This window comes from Colossoma macropomum, unplaced genomic scaffold (genome assembly GCF_904425465.1).
Source record: "Colossoma macropomum unplaced genomic scaffold, Colossoma_macropomum, whole genome shotgun sequence".
NCBI lineage: Eukaryota > Metazoa > Chordata > Actinopteri > Characiformes > Serrasalmidae > Colossoma > Colossoma macropomum.
Window position 1 is genome coordinate 1,343,108 of NW_023495761.1, and position 18,231 is coordinate 1,361,338.

Consider the following 18,231-nt stretch of genomic DNA (forward strand, 5'->3'; position numbering starts at 1 on the left):
TAGAAAATGTCCTACAGCTGATGAAAACTTTCTTAGTGGAAAATAGGCATTGTGGTAATACCCCAACTTGCCCCTAGGTGGCGAACTAAGAACATCATTTCACAAATCTGCAAACACATATGTTTGTTTTATTGAGAAAGACATTACAGAGCAAGCAAGTGGAGGAAAACCTCAGGCTTATAACACCCTTTTAAAGGGCTATAACTCCTATTTTAATATCTTATAAATTTCAACATAGTTCTGGAGTTGGGCTGCCCGGTTTGGGTCCAGATAAGACAGAATTTAGCACAGTTTGGTGATTTTCCTACTCAAACACACCAAACCTGGTTATTAAAGCAATAGTTTGGCCAAAAATCTAATTTACCCACTTTTCCCCCTTATCGTAAAAGTAACTGATCAGTTGAGACATGCACTAGTGAACAACTAAAGACCAGCATTGTGTTTTGGATGCTGATATGATCATGCTGGGTGACCAGCACTAAACCGGCACAGACCAGAATGGAATTTATGCAGGCTGTTTTTTCATCAAGGAGGCTACTGTAGCTATCAAGTAATGGTAGCTTGTTCTAAGAAATATGCTTTAAACAAGCAAAGTTGTCTGCCAATACAGTGAATTATACTTGATAAAATGACTTAAAACAGGTAACAAATGTATAGAAATAAGGAAGAATAATCTTATAGTATTCCTACATCCATCTCAAAATTAGGAGTGTTACATTGACTAGATTTAAGATAATTTCACTTGACAAGGTTTTTTTTTGCAGCCATCTTAAAGCCTTAAGTCTGTATTTTTCTCCATTGAAGATCAGTGGTCAGTTAAGAGCAACCTGTTACTTCTTTGTTTTTTAGCTTGGCTTTTTAAATGCATTTTATGTGATTTCATGATCTAAAATCAGCCATTTGGTGTGCCAGCATTGTGATCTGGACCCCACCCTTCTGTTCGAGTACACAGGCAGAAACCAGTTTGTTCAGCATCACTCACAGTGATCATATTAAATCTGTTTATTGAATCTGCAGACTCACATTGTAACCTGGAATTCTCTCACCACTTTGATACATGATTCTAGGAGCTCAAATCTAGAGGCAAATTGGTTCTAGAAAGCTTTAATGCAGGCTTTCGATCAGCAGCAGATTAGACTCAGTCTGACGTAAAAGGCTTAGTAAATGCTATGGCCTCTTGAGATTTTTACTCAGTAATAAGGCCTCTCTAATAGATATGCACTTCAAATTCAGATACATTAAAGGTCAGGAGAATGACTGGGCAGATTCTAAGCACACTCACAGTAACAGACATCCAAGTAAGAAATACTACAATATGAATAACTATTTGAAATGTGTAGCTTTTAGTTAGGGGAAGGGCAGATCAATATTGAAGTATTGATACTTCCGTCCCTGTCATTAAAAAATCAATACCAAGTTTTATCTTTAACTAGTATTGTTAATATTTCAACAGTATTGAAATGTAGAAATCAAAATGTAGCAAACAAGTGCATCATCAATTTATGGCCTAATATTAGGTTATTTAAATCATTTTAGCACCTTTTATTTCTCAAGCATGATTTTACAGTTATAGCACAATGCGTAAGCACATACAGACATAGACTGGGCAAGTAATTAAAGGGGAATACCAACCTTTTTTCAAAAATTGTAAAAAAAAAAATGTAATTCACAGAGTGGATTGATGTGAAATGGTTCATTGTAGTGAAACATACCGACTCAAGAACCAGGGGGAAGCATTGTCTACAACACAAATATAGCCATTTTTTTACTATCCAAAACAACCAGTAAACCTAGACGTATCTGAGTTTTTATACATAATATTGACAACAGTAAAATAGTTGTAAATCTGAAAAAAAAGCTTTTTGGTACTATTTCACCTTATTTTAGGCCTGCATGTACCACACTACCATTAAATTTTCTTTAAATTAAATTTTAGGTGGCAGCACAGTGGCGCAGTGGATAGCGCTGTTGCCTCACAGCGAGAATGGCCTAGGTTCGATTCCTGGCTGGGCGACCAGGGTCGTTTCTGTGTGGAGTTTGCATGTTCTCCCCATGTCTGCGTGGGTTTCTTCCGGGTACTCTGGTTTCCTCCCACAGTCCAAAAACATACAGTTAAGCTAATTGGACACACTAAATTGCCCCTAGGAGTGAATGTGTATGTCTGTTTGTCTGTCTGCCCTGTGATGGACTGGCGACCTGCCCAGGGTGTATCCTGCCTTCTGCCCAATGACAGCTGGGATAGGCTCCAGCACCCCACCGCAACCCAGAAGGATAAGTGGTTTAGATGATGTATGTAATTTTTGGGCCCAAATCTTATCTCAAAACTAGTGTAAAACAATGTCTCTGACAGGTGGCAGCATTTTTATAACCAATCGCTGTAATAACTTTCTGTGATGGAGGTTTTTGAGGCATTAAACTCTTCAGACGTCTGGTTCCCATCACCATCACTATGAACAATTCTAACACGGTGAGTTTCTCAAGAATGTATTATTTCATATCAAACCACTCAGAATGAGTTTGTTTACATCTTAACCACTTAAATGCACAAAGACAAAAAAGAAAAATCTATTAAATTCCCCTTTAAGACTAATCTAAAGACATACTATTATGGATGGATGTACTCCACTTTTCTCAATTATCTCCCCTTTTCATCAGTGCAAGAAGATTTTTAAAGGTAGAGAGGTACAATGCTGTGAAACAGTATCTGTCCCCTTCCCAATTCCTTCTATTTTTGCATATTTGTCACACGTGAATGTTTCAGATTATCAAACTACTTTTGATATCAGACAAAGATAACCCAAGTAAACACAAAATGCTGTTTTTAAAGGATGATTTCATTTATTGAAGGAAAAATGTTGTTCAGCTCTACCTGGCCCTGTGTGAAAAAGTAATTGTTCCCTTACCTACTAAATCAACCAGTTATACAAATTCAGTTGACTATTGGGTTCACTTTCACTAGCCACACCCAGACATGATTACTGCCAGACCGGCTGAGTCTAAACACCACTTAAACAGAACCTGTCTGGTAATGTGAAGCAGGCTAGATCTCAAAAAGCAACACATGATGCCACGTTCTAAAGAGATTCAAATACAGATGCAAAACAAAGTCACTGAAATCTACCAGTCTGTAAAGGGTTACAAAGCCATTGCTAAAGCTCTGGGACCCCAGCGAACCACAGTGAGAGCCATTATCCACAAATGGAGCAAACCTGGAACAGTGGTGAGCCTTCCCAGGAATGGCAGATCCCCCAAATTTTACCAAGAGTGCATCAAATGGGCAAAAATGGCATCCATGTGAGAGTTGCAAGGCATAAACCACTGCTGACCAAAAAGAACACTAGGGCTCATCTTGCATTTCCAAAAAACATCTAGATGACCCCCAAGACTTTTGGGATAATATTCTGTTGACGGATGAGTCAAATGTGGAACCGTTTGAAAGACATAAGTGCCATTACATCTGGGGTAAATCTAACACCGCATTCCACCATAAGAACATCATACCAACAGAAAAACATGGTGGTGGTAGTGTGATGGTCTGGGGCTGCTTTGCTTCTGCAGGACCTGGACGACTTGTCATAATTGATTGTACAGCGATGTAAAAGACTTACCGCAAGTTATTGCAAACATTTGATTGCAGTTGTTACTGCCAAAGGTGGCACAGGCAGTTATTAGGTTTAGGGAGGCAATTACTTTTTCAAATGAGTGATATATATATTTTGAATAAATCTATCCTCAATAAATGGACTGATCATCTAAAATCTACGTTTTTGTGTTTACTCTTTATCTTAGATTAAAATTATTGATTAAAATTAGTTGGTCTTAAACATTTAAACTTGAGAAATTAGCACAGATGAATGATGCAGATGAAATCGGGTGAAGGGCAAATTCTTTTTCACAGCACTGTAGTTTAGCCTTTGTATTGGGTATGACTCAGTATCAGATCAAACAGATAATCTGGGATGTTGCCCAACCCATACATTTCAATAGCAAGTAATACAAGCTGCCCAGTGAAACACAGCTACTGCATGAAGCGTCAGGCTTATCTCCTCTAAGGCACACTGTCCACACAGACAGGGATATGTGCTCAGATAAGACCTAGAGAAGTAAATACAGACGCACATAGACAGGCAGACAGAAAACATGAGTCATCTGTCGTCCTCGGCCAAGGAGGGGTTTGGAACACACATACACACATATGCAAACTCAATTTTTCACGCGAACAGCGAAGACAGGCTACGTGATGTGAGCCTCTCAGCATAACCGATTATTTTCCCTGTGGCCTCTGCAGGAGCCTGTCTGTCATGACTTGCAGTTTGTTTGGAGGCCTTCTTTTTCCACTGAATGAGCATTTTATCCCCTTGCCCATCCTTTTGTTCTTCTCTGGCTTGCAGTATTTGTTTTTTACCAAAACTTTGTGTCTGGCTTCATTCAGACTCTGTTCTTTTCCCCTCTCTCCTTTTTTCAATGGCTGCAGCTGCAGATGTAACTAACAAAAGACACTTCTGTTCTTGTCGAGCTCTTGTTCAAACACATTGAACCAGTCAAATGGAGTTTGAGATATAAGATATAAAGGCCTTTGCCACCCATGTTTTACTTTTTATTCGTCCGCGGTGATGAAATGAATTTAGACTTGTATTGAGCTGAGACCAAACAAACATACTTGTTGCTCAGTTTTCACGTGAACCTTCAGACTCGGTAGCGAGTCGTTTAAACGTCAGTGAGGTTTGACTCGTGAATGAATAGAATCTTTTGAACCGATTCTTTTTAATAAACTGGCCCAAACCATTCAAAAGTCCAACTTAATCGAGTGAACGAATGACTTCTAATGTTTGAAAGATATTATTTGACGGTCGAACCTGGTAGATTCACCATATTAAAACGCTGTAACATTAAGAACAATCCTTTCTGAATTTGCTTAGCCTACATTTTCTGTCAGTAGACTTCTGCTTTCCATTATTCTGCATATTTTCTCTCTGAGGTTGAGAGCTAAGTGCACATTAAGAGACTGACCCTGTTAGTGGCAGTAGCATAGTTGAATGAAAACGTTTCCTATCTGCTTTCCATGATTTTTGCTTATCCTGTAACAACAATTCATTATCCTAATTTAATATATACATATGTTAATGCTTAATTTCTACTCTTTTGAATCTATTGCATTTCTAGTCTCATTTTTAAAGGATTTTATCTTTGTATGTTTTCCTTTGTTAAGCATTTTAAATGATCACATATGCTATAAACTACATACATAAATATGCCATATAAATAAACTTGTCTTTCCTTGCCTGGCCTCAATACATAGGCTAACAGATCTGACCATCAGTCTGTACCGATGTTAGATCGGACAAAATCAAGGAACGTGGATAGGAAATAAAGTTTTAATAAGTCTACGAATCAAAGAATCATTGATTCGGGCGTTCGATTATTTTAAACGGACAGTTCAAAAGGATCGGTTCATTAAACTGAATCGAGCTTCCCATCACTATTAGAGAGGCGACTCCAGAGCTCCGTCAAAGAATAGAAATAACCACATTAGGCTGCTGTATATAGGAGGTATAAGAATAAGGTTGAAGCGAATAATCACTGTGCCCCCCACCAACACCGGGGAGGAAAATTAATCGCTGAATCGGACATGTTTGAATGAATCGGTTCGGGAGGCTGAATCGAGTCATTATTCACATCCCTATTAAACATTAGCCGGTTAGCAAAAAGAGGGCTGAAGAGGACCCGGGCTGTAGAGTTTTTGGGGTCGGTGGGTGGGGCGGAGAGTAGGGGGAGAAGGGATAGGGAGGGGCGGGAGTTTATAAAACGTGACATCACTGATCTGGGAGAAATCTCGGTTCAGCCTTCGGTTTGGCCCGAGCACAACGGGGAGCAAAGAAGATGCATTTTCTCTGATCTTCTGTGTCTCTCCTGCAATCACCGCGGCACGAGCGCTCTCGGAGTTTAACGGTCGCTAGAACCAACTGAGAGAACCCTCGGCGCGCGTGGCTCAGAACGGTCGGAGTTTGGCGGTCTTGTTTTTGCTCGTCGGAGGAGCAGCAGACTCGGAGGAGAGTTAAAAACCCCGCGTCTGGCTCCAGCTCCAGCTCCACCGGCTGCTGGGAGGTCTGAGGTTTGACTTGGTTGTCCAAACGCGCCGAGAGGAGCTCAGCTGACGGACGGACGGTAGGAAACCGCTCGGCTCGATGAAGCCTTGTTTTCATTGTGCTAACATACATGATTGTAGACGACACGCTGAGCGGTATCGCTTAAAGTTACTAGGCGTTGATGATGAAAAACGTCAGTCAATATTTGCTCGAATTGGTTTCATAGCCTACCATATGCTTCTTATTCCAATTTCCCCGTTCCACCTTAAATGGTGCAGCGGTTACTGTCACTGCTGCACCATTTAAGGTGGAACGGAGAAATTCGAACAAGAAGCCGGCGAGTACGGAGCCAGCGTCAGCCTCGACGTTTTCTGTTGAAATGCTTTTGTGTGGATGGGATGAAAGGATGAAAGGGCTGGGCTGGGAAGGCTGCTCACCACAGCAGCAGCCGCTGCACGGGCTGCACGCCCTGCGTTGCTCTTCACGTTCATATAAATGTAGCGAGCCTCCGTTTAAGCTTTAAACCGTCTTGTTTTTGTGGACGGACGTCTCTGTTTTTATTCCTTTGGCGAAATGGCCACAGCTCAGATGTGACCAGCTTCATGTCCCACCTCTGTTCGAACCGCTCCTGAACCCAATGGATCCAGCCATTGTGTGGCAGCCATGCACAGCCGTACAGACCAACACTCAGGTTTGCATCAGGTTACCAAATAAGGAGCAGGCCTGGGGAATATCCCTAATATCGCGCATTAATTTCTCCAGTGGTTAAAACAAATTAAAAACAGTTTAGACGACATTCTGTAGTGCTCTGTTGTGGTTGGTCGCGCATGTTGTGTTTGGGCCATTGTCCTGTTGAATGGTCTGTGTTTCCTTTGCTCATAAGATCAAATGTAACACCGTGGTCGATATTTATGGTGATGGACGAGCAGCACTGTATCCGTAGCATAAAGCACTTACAGCTCGATAGACGCTAACGCTACGCAAGTGGAAGCTACTGCTCAGTCATTTAGGAGCTGGACAAACTGTCTGTCATTCTGTTTACCGGAGACATTTAGCTACCAAACGTGCTCAGAAAATCAATATCCTGTAATGGAGCACAGTAGATCCTAATCGCCTGCAGGAGGTGTGGTGTAAACAGCCGTGATAGGGCCTGAAGCAGGATTTCTTTTTTTCAGTAGCTCTGGATCATTTAAACCAAAAGTAAAGAGAAATGTCCCTCAACTCTTCTCCCATTGGACAGACCTGACTTTGAGCCTGGACTTTAGCTGTCCAGCTATACTGAAAGCTCCCTCTTTGTGAGACACCTCCCTGATAAGGCCTCTGTGTGTTTAACCAACGTTTACTTGCCCGTTTTAGTTCAGTTGGAGATGTTAACTGGTGGACTTGGTGCCTGCAGGTCTAAAGATGAGCTTGGATTAGTTTATCAGATTCATCAAAGCAGTGTTTACACTGCAGAGGTTTAAGTTCATGACCGTTGTTTCGCTTTGCACTGGAAATGACCCTGATCTTTGCACCCATCAAGTCAAGGGAGCAGAGGCAACAGTTCAGTTTGGGGTGAACCTTATGTCGTACATACCAAAATCATTGGGGTGGAGTCTACCAGTGCATACAGTTCAATGCAGTTCTCAAATGTGAGGTCAAGATTGGAGTTTTATACTACAATGTCTAGTATTACAATAAGTCTTTGTTTGAAAGACAGCAAATTAAGGACAGTTGGAAAGGGCTGTGGGGTGTTTCAACATGGTCTTTTGAAAATGTGTTTGTTTTGAGCATTTGTTCTTTCAGTTTTATTTTAATGAATTGTATTAAATAAAATAATCCTGTAAAGCATGCATTACAAGAAGTTGTAGGTTTTCACTAAACCATTTGCTGTCCACTGGCAGCTGACATGCTGCTGATCCCATTTACATTTCCTGGGCTACTTTGCAAGATATCAGATTAACAAATGGGTGATTTAAAAGTGACAACTGCTGCAGCCCACTTGTGAACTTTCTCTGGTATGTCCCAAGTGTCATTTATGACCTGATGTGTCCTGATTGTCCTGGGCTGTCCTCTTCACTGTGGACTTAAACTTTGGGGGTTATTTTGTTAAACACACTTACAAAGGTGGCTGGCCAACTTTAGCCAATAGATTAGGCAGAACACAATAGCTTGGCTATTAGACTTTGGTTTAATTGACAACATTTTATGGAATTGTTATAAAACTTGATCATGCCTGATTGAAAAACAGACAGTTCAAATTTGTTCTTGATGAACTGGCAATGGTTAGTTGGTAGTTTGCGTGATATTGCATATTTTAAATTCTCCTTCTGGTCTCTCTTACTCTACTGAGCCTGATGGACATACTCCTTTTTATTGTTTTTTATTTATTTATTTATTTATTTTTTGGCAATTTTTTTAAGGTCTTCTAGTCTTTGAAAGGCTATGGATGTTTTTTAGTTCAGATACATCCATTTCTACTGTTTGGCCTTTCTTAAACCTATGATTCATTAAATAATCATTAAGTAATTGGTAGGTTACTCTTTTACTTGTATAGTTAATGATATACTATGTAATCGGCCCTAAATTTTCCATTATTGTCATAAAATCCTTGAACACAGGTGAGTTGGTTCTAGAATTGCTCAATATAGCTCCATCAAAGACTCCAGAGTTCTGATACAGAACTTTGACCATGGTGGCTTCTTGTCTTCCGCATGGTTTATGGCACTTGCTGTTTTGACAGTGTGGCTAACCTTAGGCCACTCACTGTGGGCCAGAATAACACAGTTGCTTCAGGTTATTTTAGACATTCTATTAACGAAAAGTCTTTTGGCCACACTGTCTCATAGTTTGAGTTAACAGCGCTGTTTCTGGAAGTAATTGCTTCATAGTGCAGTGGTCCTGGAGATTTGAATGAACAATGTGAGTCTGCGGTTCTGCATTAGCTTGTGTGGGCCCGGCTCTGGAAGCTGTAATGGTTACTTTTGGTGGTGGCCATCGCCGTTGCATGCAGTGAGCTAACGATTTCATCATTCTTTGAGTCACCAGTTTAATGTTTTCCACAGTCTCAGGCTCCTCTGTGGTGTGGGGGTGTGTGCTGGTCTAGATGATCGAACAAATGCTAGTTTTTGTCACTGTTTTGGCTCAGTGGCCCTTTCCCTGTTCTCTTGCGGACTCAAGTTGTGAGTGTCCGTCTCGCTTGTGTGAAACTTGGATGTGGCAACATCGCTGTGTCCAAGTAGAAGTTGCAAACAGAGTTGGAGTCCTGATTGCAGCTTGATTTTTGGACTAGTTTGCCCAATCTAAACTGAAAGAAAGATGCCAGATGTTAATGTGTTCAGAATGGTCCATGCTTTTAACCCTTACACTGTTCTCTACGTAGCATTTGCCATGTAGTGAACTGAGTAACAGACGACCAGAACATTTATTGTATAATTCAGCCAACACTACAAAATGATTAACACACTATATAAAGCACCGTTTCTTCAACAGAGAGTGATCTTTGCTAGAAAAACACAACTTATTTTTCACTCCTTCATTTTGTTTGCATTTAAAGAGGTACTGGCCTGTATTGTGTGGAGTGTTCAACTTTTACAAAATCAAATTCTTTAGTATTTGTAGTCTCTGTTTTGCAGATTTTCTTTGAGTTAGATCTTATTGCTTGGGACTTATTCTTTGCTCAACCAAAACTCAACCAAACATTTCAACAGCAGCCACTTTGTGACTGGTACAGAAGTTTCTTAAGTGAACTGGAAATGTTTCAGAACCATAATGGTAGTTTTTATAGGTGATGTGAAAAGCCAGCTGAAAAATTGGCTTTGAGATGAAGGTGATGTCAGCTTTGTTAGTTGTCAGGAGAGGCCTGGCAGCTGAGCGGCTCATAGCCCGATACACAAACACGCACACATTGGCGGTGTTTGGCATGTAAGCAGACTCCTCTGCCCTGTTTTTAATCCACTTGGGCACGGTCCCTATCTATTACAAACCCCACTGTGTGCTGTACGCAGACCACACTGTGCCAAGTGACTCAACCCATCACGCCATCCATCATCCACCATCTGCATCTCTCTCTCTCTCTCTCTCTCTCTCTCTCTCTCTCTCTCTCTCTCTGTGTAACTGATCACTACAGAAAATTGAAGTTTGCAGTATTGGCTTTCTTTCTGAGTGTGTGTGCATTAAAGGGCTGTGGCTGCCACCTGACGGCCGAGGCCTGGCTGTCTTTCTTTTTTGCTTTCTTCCACTCACTTTCTCTGCTTTTTCTCTGTTTTTTTTTACTTTTCTCTGGCTTACTTTTCTTTCTGTTTGCCTCTTATTTTTGTTCGCTTTAATCTTCTTTTTTGTTTTTCCTCTCTGCCCTTTCTTTCTTTTTCCTCTCCCTTTTGCCCATCGTCTTTTTTTTTTTCTCTGATTATCTCTCTTTGTATATAATTTTCTTTCTCTTTTTGTTTTTGTTTCTTCTCCCTCTCTCTTTCCTTGCGTTCTTTTCTTCTCTTTCTCTCTCTGTCAGTATATATTTCTTTCTGTATCTTGGATCTATTTCTTTTCTCCCTCTCTCTGTTTCAGCTAATTGTCCTTTTGTTTCTTAGTCTGATTCTTTTCTCTTTCATTTTCCTTTCCCCTTTTCTTCTTCTAGTTCTCTTTCTCTATTCTCTCTTATTCTCTCTTGTTCTCTCTCTCACTGTCTCTCTCTTCCTGTCACACCAGATGCCCCCGTCATGACTTTGCCCAGCCCCCCACCAGCTTGGCATAGTAGAGAAGACAATAGAAAGCGTTTCTCTCTTAATCCTTACAATACACAGACCCCATATCGAACCCTGCAGGGTCATTACGCCCCATTCACACCCCGACCAGCGCTAGACACTCACATGCGCACACATGCATGTCTGGTGCTAATCCGACTGGATGGTAGAGACGCTGTCTGCTTCAGCAGGGCTTTCCTGTTTATCTGAGCCTGCGTGAGCAGTTAAAGCTCCCTGTATTCAGCCATCTTCAGCCCCCTTTCACAATTTACGCCTTGAATCTTCTTAGTTTATACACTGAGGTTTAACCTATTACCAACACAGACTTAAAGGGCAAATGTCATGGAAAACTACATTTTCTTTTCTTGTTTGAAAAAAGAAACTGATGCAGTATGTAAACATCATTAGGCTGAAAACATACCGTCCACTCCATACGTTTGATGTCTGGAAATTAAGCTGCAAAAACATCCTGATTTGAATTCTCTGTTTTTGTGATGAAACAGAAACCAGCTAATTTAAATATCTGACTATTTCCTACAGCAGTTTAGCCCCGCCCGTTTACATTGAAGTTATAAAGAGAGTTTCTGCCTGGACTGCTTTTTGAATAAGGCACACTACAAAGCAGCCAGTCAGAACAGAGCTCATTTACATATGTCCATCTTAAAGGCATGAGGGGAGGTTGCAAAATGGCCATGTTTTATTTATTTTTTTTGATACTTAAAACCACGCAGATTATATTATAAGAAGACTTCTGTGAAAATATTACAATAACAATAATGAGCTGTAAGCCCTGAAAAACATTTCATAAATGCATGTTCTGTCAAAGGTGGCAAAATAACATTTCAAATGCCAGATTTATTAAGTATGAAATAAAAATGTGACTTCGTAATTCACTCATGTTGAAATTATCAAAAAGTTACTGGTTCCCAAGACTAAATTGCACTAATTAAATGTATAACCCTGTCACGTTTCTCTGTAATGGTGATCCAGGTAAATATAGTCCCGATTTCTACATTTAAAGAAAAATGGATGCATTTGCACTGGTATCTGCCTCAGCATATATGTACATGGAAAAATATCTGAGCCCAGAATTCCTATATGGGTGTCTCTCTTTCCTCACATTATTTACTTATCTACCTTGCTTCCTAGCTGCTCCCTAACTTCTCCCTGACAAGCAGCTCGAAACCAAATAAACAAACATTACCCTGTGTTCACATCAGCAAGACAGTGTTACAAAGCAGCTGGAGTTCATTGCTTTTGAACGAGAGCTGTCAGTTTCAGGCGACAGTAGGCAGCACAAAGTGGGCGGAGTCAGCGACACAACAAAGTGAGCAAAGTTTAACTTCATGCTTGTTGAAAGGAGTGAAGAGATGTGGTGATTAGCATTGGGAGTAGAATAACACATGCTTTCTCTGCCACTTTGAAACAGTATGTGCCTTTTTTGGTTCCTAGATATTTGTTCCTACTAGTGATTGGAGAAGTGGTGGCGATCACAAAGACCAAACAATGTTTTCTTCCTGAACTGACTGCACAGCCAATGATGCACTATGCAGGGATTAAATTAATAGACAACTGATTTTTCTGTAGGTTTTAGTGGGAACGCTTCTGATTTGTGGTGTCAGTGAAATCATGGCAACCAACTCTTTGCTCGAGTTCAGAAATGCCCATAGGCAACAAGCGATCAGTGATTAGAGTGACAAGAGGCAAAAAGTCACTGCTGGTGTGAACGCACGGTTACTCTCCACTGCCCTTTGGCAGTGTTATAGCAACAAGTCTGCTTTTTAAATTTACGTTTGCCCCAACCCAATAGATGAAAATGCACCCAATTTACATCCAAGTTGCAAGTAAATAACTGAGGTCTGCTAAAAGAATCACATGGTTGTTTAATAATTGTGACAGACCTACAATACTGTTTGTGACCTTTGACTGTACAGTGGTAACGAGAATGTAATTCTTTACATGCTTGAAATACCTACAAATGGCCTCATAATGGAAATGGCATGCTTTCTCCTCCATGTATTGAGCATTACTTTCTTACTTTGAACATTAGGGTTGCAGATTGCAGATGCTTTATTGTGTGACCATTCTGACCCGACCTAAGAAGATCCAGGTGCATTTTGCTGGGTGTTTTTAATAAATTAAGGAATTGACCTATATCCATGATCTGCCCACAGATTAATTCTGTTGAAGCAGCACACTAGCAAATCTCAGTCGAGCTAGTGTTAGCATTAGCAATGCACCAACAAAATGTCATTTGACCTTCTGTAAAGCTGGTCCAGTCTGGCAACAGTTGCTACTAAAGAATGCATTTGTGGGGAAATAGGTGACATCCATTCACATGATCCAATAAACTCAACTAATTGGCCACAAATAATGCAGGGTGATCGTTGACAATGTTGCATAAACAATTCACTGCACGGTTTAATAAGATGCATCCCAATCGCAGCATTGAATTTTGTCCATGTTGCTCAGCCTTACTATACAGATAATCCTTAATGATTTTCAATTAAAGTATCCATTGCACTGAAATTTTACACCCTCATATTTTATTACTAAAATGTTGGCCATTTGTGAGTCATTTGTTTTCCTCTGGTTACTGAATACCCACAGAGCTGTAGCTGTAGAAGTTTAGTGTTACAGAGCAGCCACAGAGGAGCCACAAAATGCCAAACAGTGGCCTCATCCCACACTGCCATGCTGAAGTAGTTGAGACACGCTGTAAGAAGTCCTCCACACCAGGGCTCCACGCCAGCACTCCGTTTGTCAGGACAGTGATGAATGGCTGGTCATAATGAGAGGGAGAGGGAGAGAGAAGGAGGGGAATGGAGAGCATGAAAGGTATTAAAGAGGAAAAAAAAGATGAAGAGATTTCATCAGGAGGTTGGATCCATGTGTGTGTTCACCAGTGTCTGTTTGGGGGCATGGTGAGATTGCAGCCTTTTATGGTTATATGGTGTGAGATGTGTGCACATACACAGCCTCTCTTCCCTTCTCAGATGACTCCTTCATTGCTTGCATTCCTAGACCAATGGGCTAATATGTAACAGCTAATTTAGTTGCATTTCTGCCATAAACATCATTAGGAATGTCCCGATCTGTTCTGAAATACCGCTATCTGAGCCGATCCAGGCTAGGGATGTTCAGGATTAACCAGCTAACCATTAACATACATAAGCGTTCAACCAGTGCTTCCAGTTACCTTTCCATTACAGGGTTTTTCATTTAACTCAAGAACAGTGTTTTCATTGTATATGTAAAGGTGCAAGAGCGCTACTTGTTCTGGTAGCCCTACTTAGTGAGGCACAACTCTTCAGTTTTCCCCTGTACTGTGATGAGCTGCACCCAGATGCCTAGTTTCGATCACTGAGGGTGGTGTTCTTGTGAAATAAGAGACCCTCAGAAAAGACCGGGGCATATCGGTAATAATCTTTAATTTCGATCCACTTTCAAATGTTCATGTATTAGATTGTTTAATACTTTGTTGACATTGTTATACCATTACTATTTATGCCAGTGTTGTACAGGTGACACAGACACTATCCACAGCTTGTAGCAGTGAGACATGTTTTCTGAAGTTTATTATTAGAGGTTTATAACATTTTTAAAGAGAAAAATGAAAATAGCCTGTTTTTGCTTGTTTAAAAAAAAAGTCTACCAACCACTTAAAATATGATAGTAACTAGCAACACTCTAGCAACCACCAGAGATACCATAGTAATCAGTATCTCGGGATCTCTAGCAACCACCTGGAATACCATAGCAACACCCTAACATTCCTATAAAATACCGTTGTACTTGCCTGGCAACACCCTAGCAACCATCTGGAAATTGCTTAAGCATACATAACCTATGCATGCACTCTTTCGGTATGTATCTTTAAAAGAAAATAGTCTTCCTACAGCCACTTTATTTGTATTGCTGGTGTTTCAACTGTGTTTAAACTAGCTGATTTCTATTATAGAAGGCGTAATTTGAGTGTGCAGTTATATACTTCTCTGTAGAATATCAGTGTGAGGAACAGCAGATTATACAAAGTGTTAGTGTCATGTTATTTTACTGTAGCCCTATAAAGTAATCGGCAGTCCAGCGTATCCACCAATGGGGTTGGTTTTACTAACTTTTTTAAAATGTGCACTGTGTGGCTGTGTTATCTACAAAATCAGATTGGATTTAGTATCTATATACACTCAGCTCTGTACTGATGGCGAACGTTCCTTAACTTAATGTTGAATTGATTAACCAGTTGACAAATTATCATTGATCTTTTAATAAAAATACTTTGGCTAGAATGATGCAGCTGCCTTTTTCTCTGATCTATCACTCCGAGCTGTGAGTTGCCGAATCTTGTGCAGTGAAATTCTCCTTTTGCTTTGCTTAAAATGGAGGGACAGAGGGGGGAAAGATGGATTGGGTTGTAGAGCTGGCTCTTATGTCAAGAATGCAGGATGTGGCCAGTGTGCAGCTGCTCAGGAACACCACACACACACACACATACGGTACACAGTCAGTCAGATTGTAACTGCTGTTAGTGTAATAGTCGTATGAGACCCAAAACTGGAATGTGAGTGAGCTGTTTTCACTCAGGACCTGGAAATTACATAACTTTGTTATACATTCGTTTCAGTTTTGCTGTTAAATTTAGGTACTTTTTACTGTGTTTTTCCACCCACATACCAGCACCACTGCTGCTGCTTATACTCTTAATATTGCTGCTGCTTATGTATGAATGCATGGAGTCCTTGTCTGTCTTGCCTTACATGTGATATGTACCTATGAAGCTTCTGTTTTCATAAAATATTCATGGTGTTCTGTGATACAGGTACACCCAGTAGGAGGGGTTGCGGCACACCTTCAAAAGCGTTGAGGCAAAATTGTTTAAAAAAGGAGAAAAAAACACAGCTGGCTGAGTGACAAAATGCAGCTAGGCTATTGCTTGGCTAAATAAACTACCTTTTATGTCATTTTAATAACACATGTCTATAAACCTATCTATAAACAGTGTCAGTATTTTTCATCATGCACTTCAGAGTTCAGCCTCAGATAGCTAACTGAAGAATATCAAGCTGTTTTTTTCTGTTAGATCATAAATTTTGCAGTGATACAGGCTCTGTTACGGTTGCTAATATGAAAGTAGAAAATAGAGATGTGTTTTGTGGGTATCGCAAACCTTTTTATGATTGGTTTACCAATTTGAACATAAACAATCAGGTTGTTGATGCTTGGCCAAAAATATGCTCCATATACCAAAATCAAAAGTATCTCTTTGCTATGTTTTTAATGCCTGTCTGCTGTTATTCACAGCGGCTCGTTGGAACGATCTGTGCTTTTGTAAAGAATAAATGTTAAAACGGACAGATTATGCGGATAGTACAGCTCTGTTGTGTGCACTGAGAAAAGCATTTGCTCATTTGATTCAAGACCATTGTAAACATGCATTCTACTCAGCGGCACACTGAATCAGGGCCTTTTTTCATGCAGCATAACAGGTACGAATACACATTACCATGAACCTGTTTCAGGCATATAGCTGGGTCTTACACTATGATGGTGAAATTTAAAAAATAAAAATACGTAATTTCAGCATCTGAAGAGCTCACATGGAGTCTTGTCTTCTCTGAGTCTTTTGTTTGGCTGGGTGAGCTGTAGTTGAATGTTATGTGAAGTAGCTCTGTCTAAAAACAGTATAAAATCAGTGTATTTCTGGTGGGGAATCTGCCAAGGCGGAATGTTTCAAAGTGACAAACAGCTTTGTCTCTGTCTGTCACAGAGTCAGTAACACTTCTGTGTGAGCAGAGCCTCTTCCACTGTGTTTGTTCATTAGTGCGGCAGTGTACACTCGTCACACGGTATCAGCGGGTATTGGAACGTTGGTATCTGTGAGTTTTGAGTACATTGGCGCAGTATCCTCCTGATATACAATACTAGTGTCTATCAATGCATTTCTAGTCAGCTGTTTAAAATCCTTTAAACCAGACACTTTTTGCAATTTTTAAATTTGTTTTAGATTATTTTATTGAGTGATTGAAACAACTTTTGGTGCCCCTGGGCTTTGGGTGCCAAAGGGCAGTCATCCAATATGTTAGCACTCCATGCAGTTTAGAGACAGATTTTCTTTCCGTTGCAAGAGTCTTGTACTCGGTCAGAAAGTTGTGGGTCGTCACCCCAGGACTTGAAAAAGTGGTTGGTCAAATGCCAGCTCGCCCCGTGGTTCCAGCTGCCCTGCCCAGTAGGCTGGCGGGTTACATTAGGTGTCTGTTTTCATTCAAAAGAATAGGTAGGCTAACATTCATATTGAGAATAGGTTTTATGGGCAGGATAGATATGAATTACATGCAGTAATCGACTAGAGAAAGTTCTTAAACCCTTATTTCAAATACTGCTGGCTGACCATATATGCAGCCACCACAACCCCACCCTTCCAGTCACACCCTTTAGTGGGGGTGCAGTGATAGAGATCACAGTATGATATTTATTGTGGTTGATTTTTGATACAGTAAAAATGCAAAAGAAACACATTCGTTTTGTTAGGGATGCACCAATGCTGATAATTTTGTTCATCTGTTGATGCCAATACATAAGCATTTGTAAAATGTAGAAATTGGGACTCCAGCATTAGACAAATAACATTTAATTTGATAAATATTTTGTGCTTCCGGAGTGCAGCCAATACAATCATGCAAAGGTTTGGGTACCCCAGGTGAAATTACGTTTTGTTGGATTTCTAAGTTAAAATAAGTACATAATGTAGCCTTTGTAAAGGGTATGGCACATTTTTGTTTTATGCTTTCCCCCAATAAACCCAGCAAATAAGTAGAAATTGTGCACTACAATTTGCAGAAAAATGGTATATTTGTTTGCCCCCCCCACCTTTTTTTGTAACTCCTCTACCCTCTGCTACACCTGCATCTATAGCAAATCATGCATGCCCTCTGTACGCTCCCCCCCTCTTACAGGATCACGTGAGATACCTTATACTTCATTTCTGATGTCATACCACATCCTACTCTCTCCAGTAATTATCCTCATTGCATTAATTCTAAAGCACACACACTGTGTGCTAGCACAGTTTAACGGGCATTAAATGTGACCTACTTAGAAACAGATGTTCAGACAGAGAGCATGAGACTGAAAGATGGGAAAAGAAAGATGGAAGACTTTCAGTGAAGATAAGGGATATAAAATTGCATCAATAAATTGTGACCCATCAATCTGAAGCTGATTCAGCTGCATTGTTAATGTTAAATTTGATTAGTATAAAAGTATTTTTATCCTTTTTGTCCAAAAATAAATGTCTTTGTTTATTTTTTAGAGTACTCAAACTTTTTTTATTGTCTATATTGCACTACACTCTGTTACATCTGTGTATTGTTTATAGTTTTTATGAAGTAATTCTGAATGTGTCCAAAATAAATCTCATTTGAATGGTG

General features: G+C 40.2%; 1 protein-coding gene across 2 annotated transcripts in view; it reads left to right on the forward strand.

Annotated features, from left to right (window-relative positions):
* The first annotated feature begins 5,789 nt into the window (after positions 1 to 5,789).
* Positions 5,790 to 18,231, forward strand: part of si:ch211-214c7.4 (protein piccolo) — a 32,113-nt gene continuing 19,671 nt past the window's right edge. The window contains exon 1 of one of the 2 annotated variants that reach the window (XM_036563383.1): positions 5,790 to 6,165. The gene's annotated coding sequence lies outside the window, so the exon portion shown is untranslated. Of the gene's footprint in view, positions 6,166 to 6,631; positions 6,778 to 18,231 lie in introns of those variants that run through there. The other variant, XM_036563384.1, reaches the window with a different exon arrangement.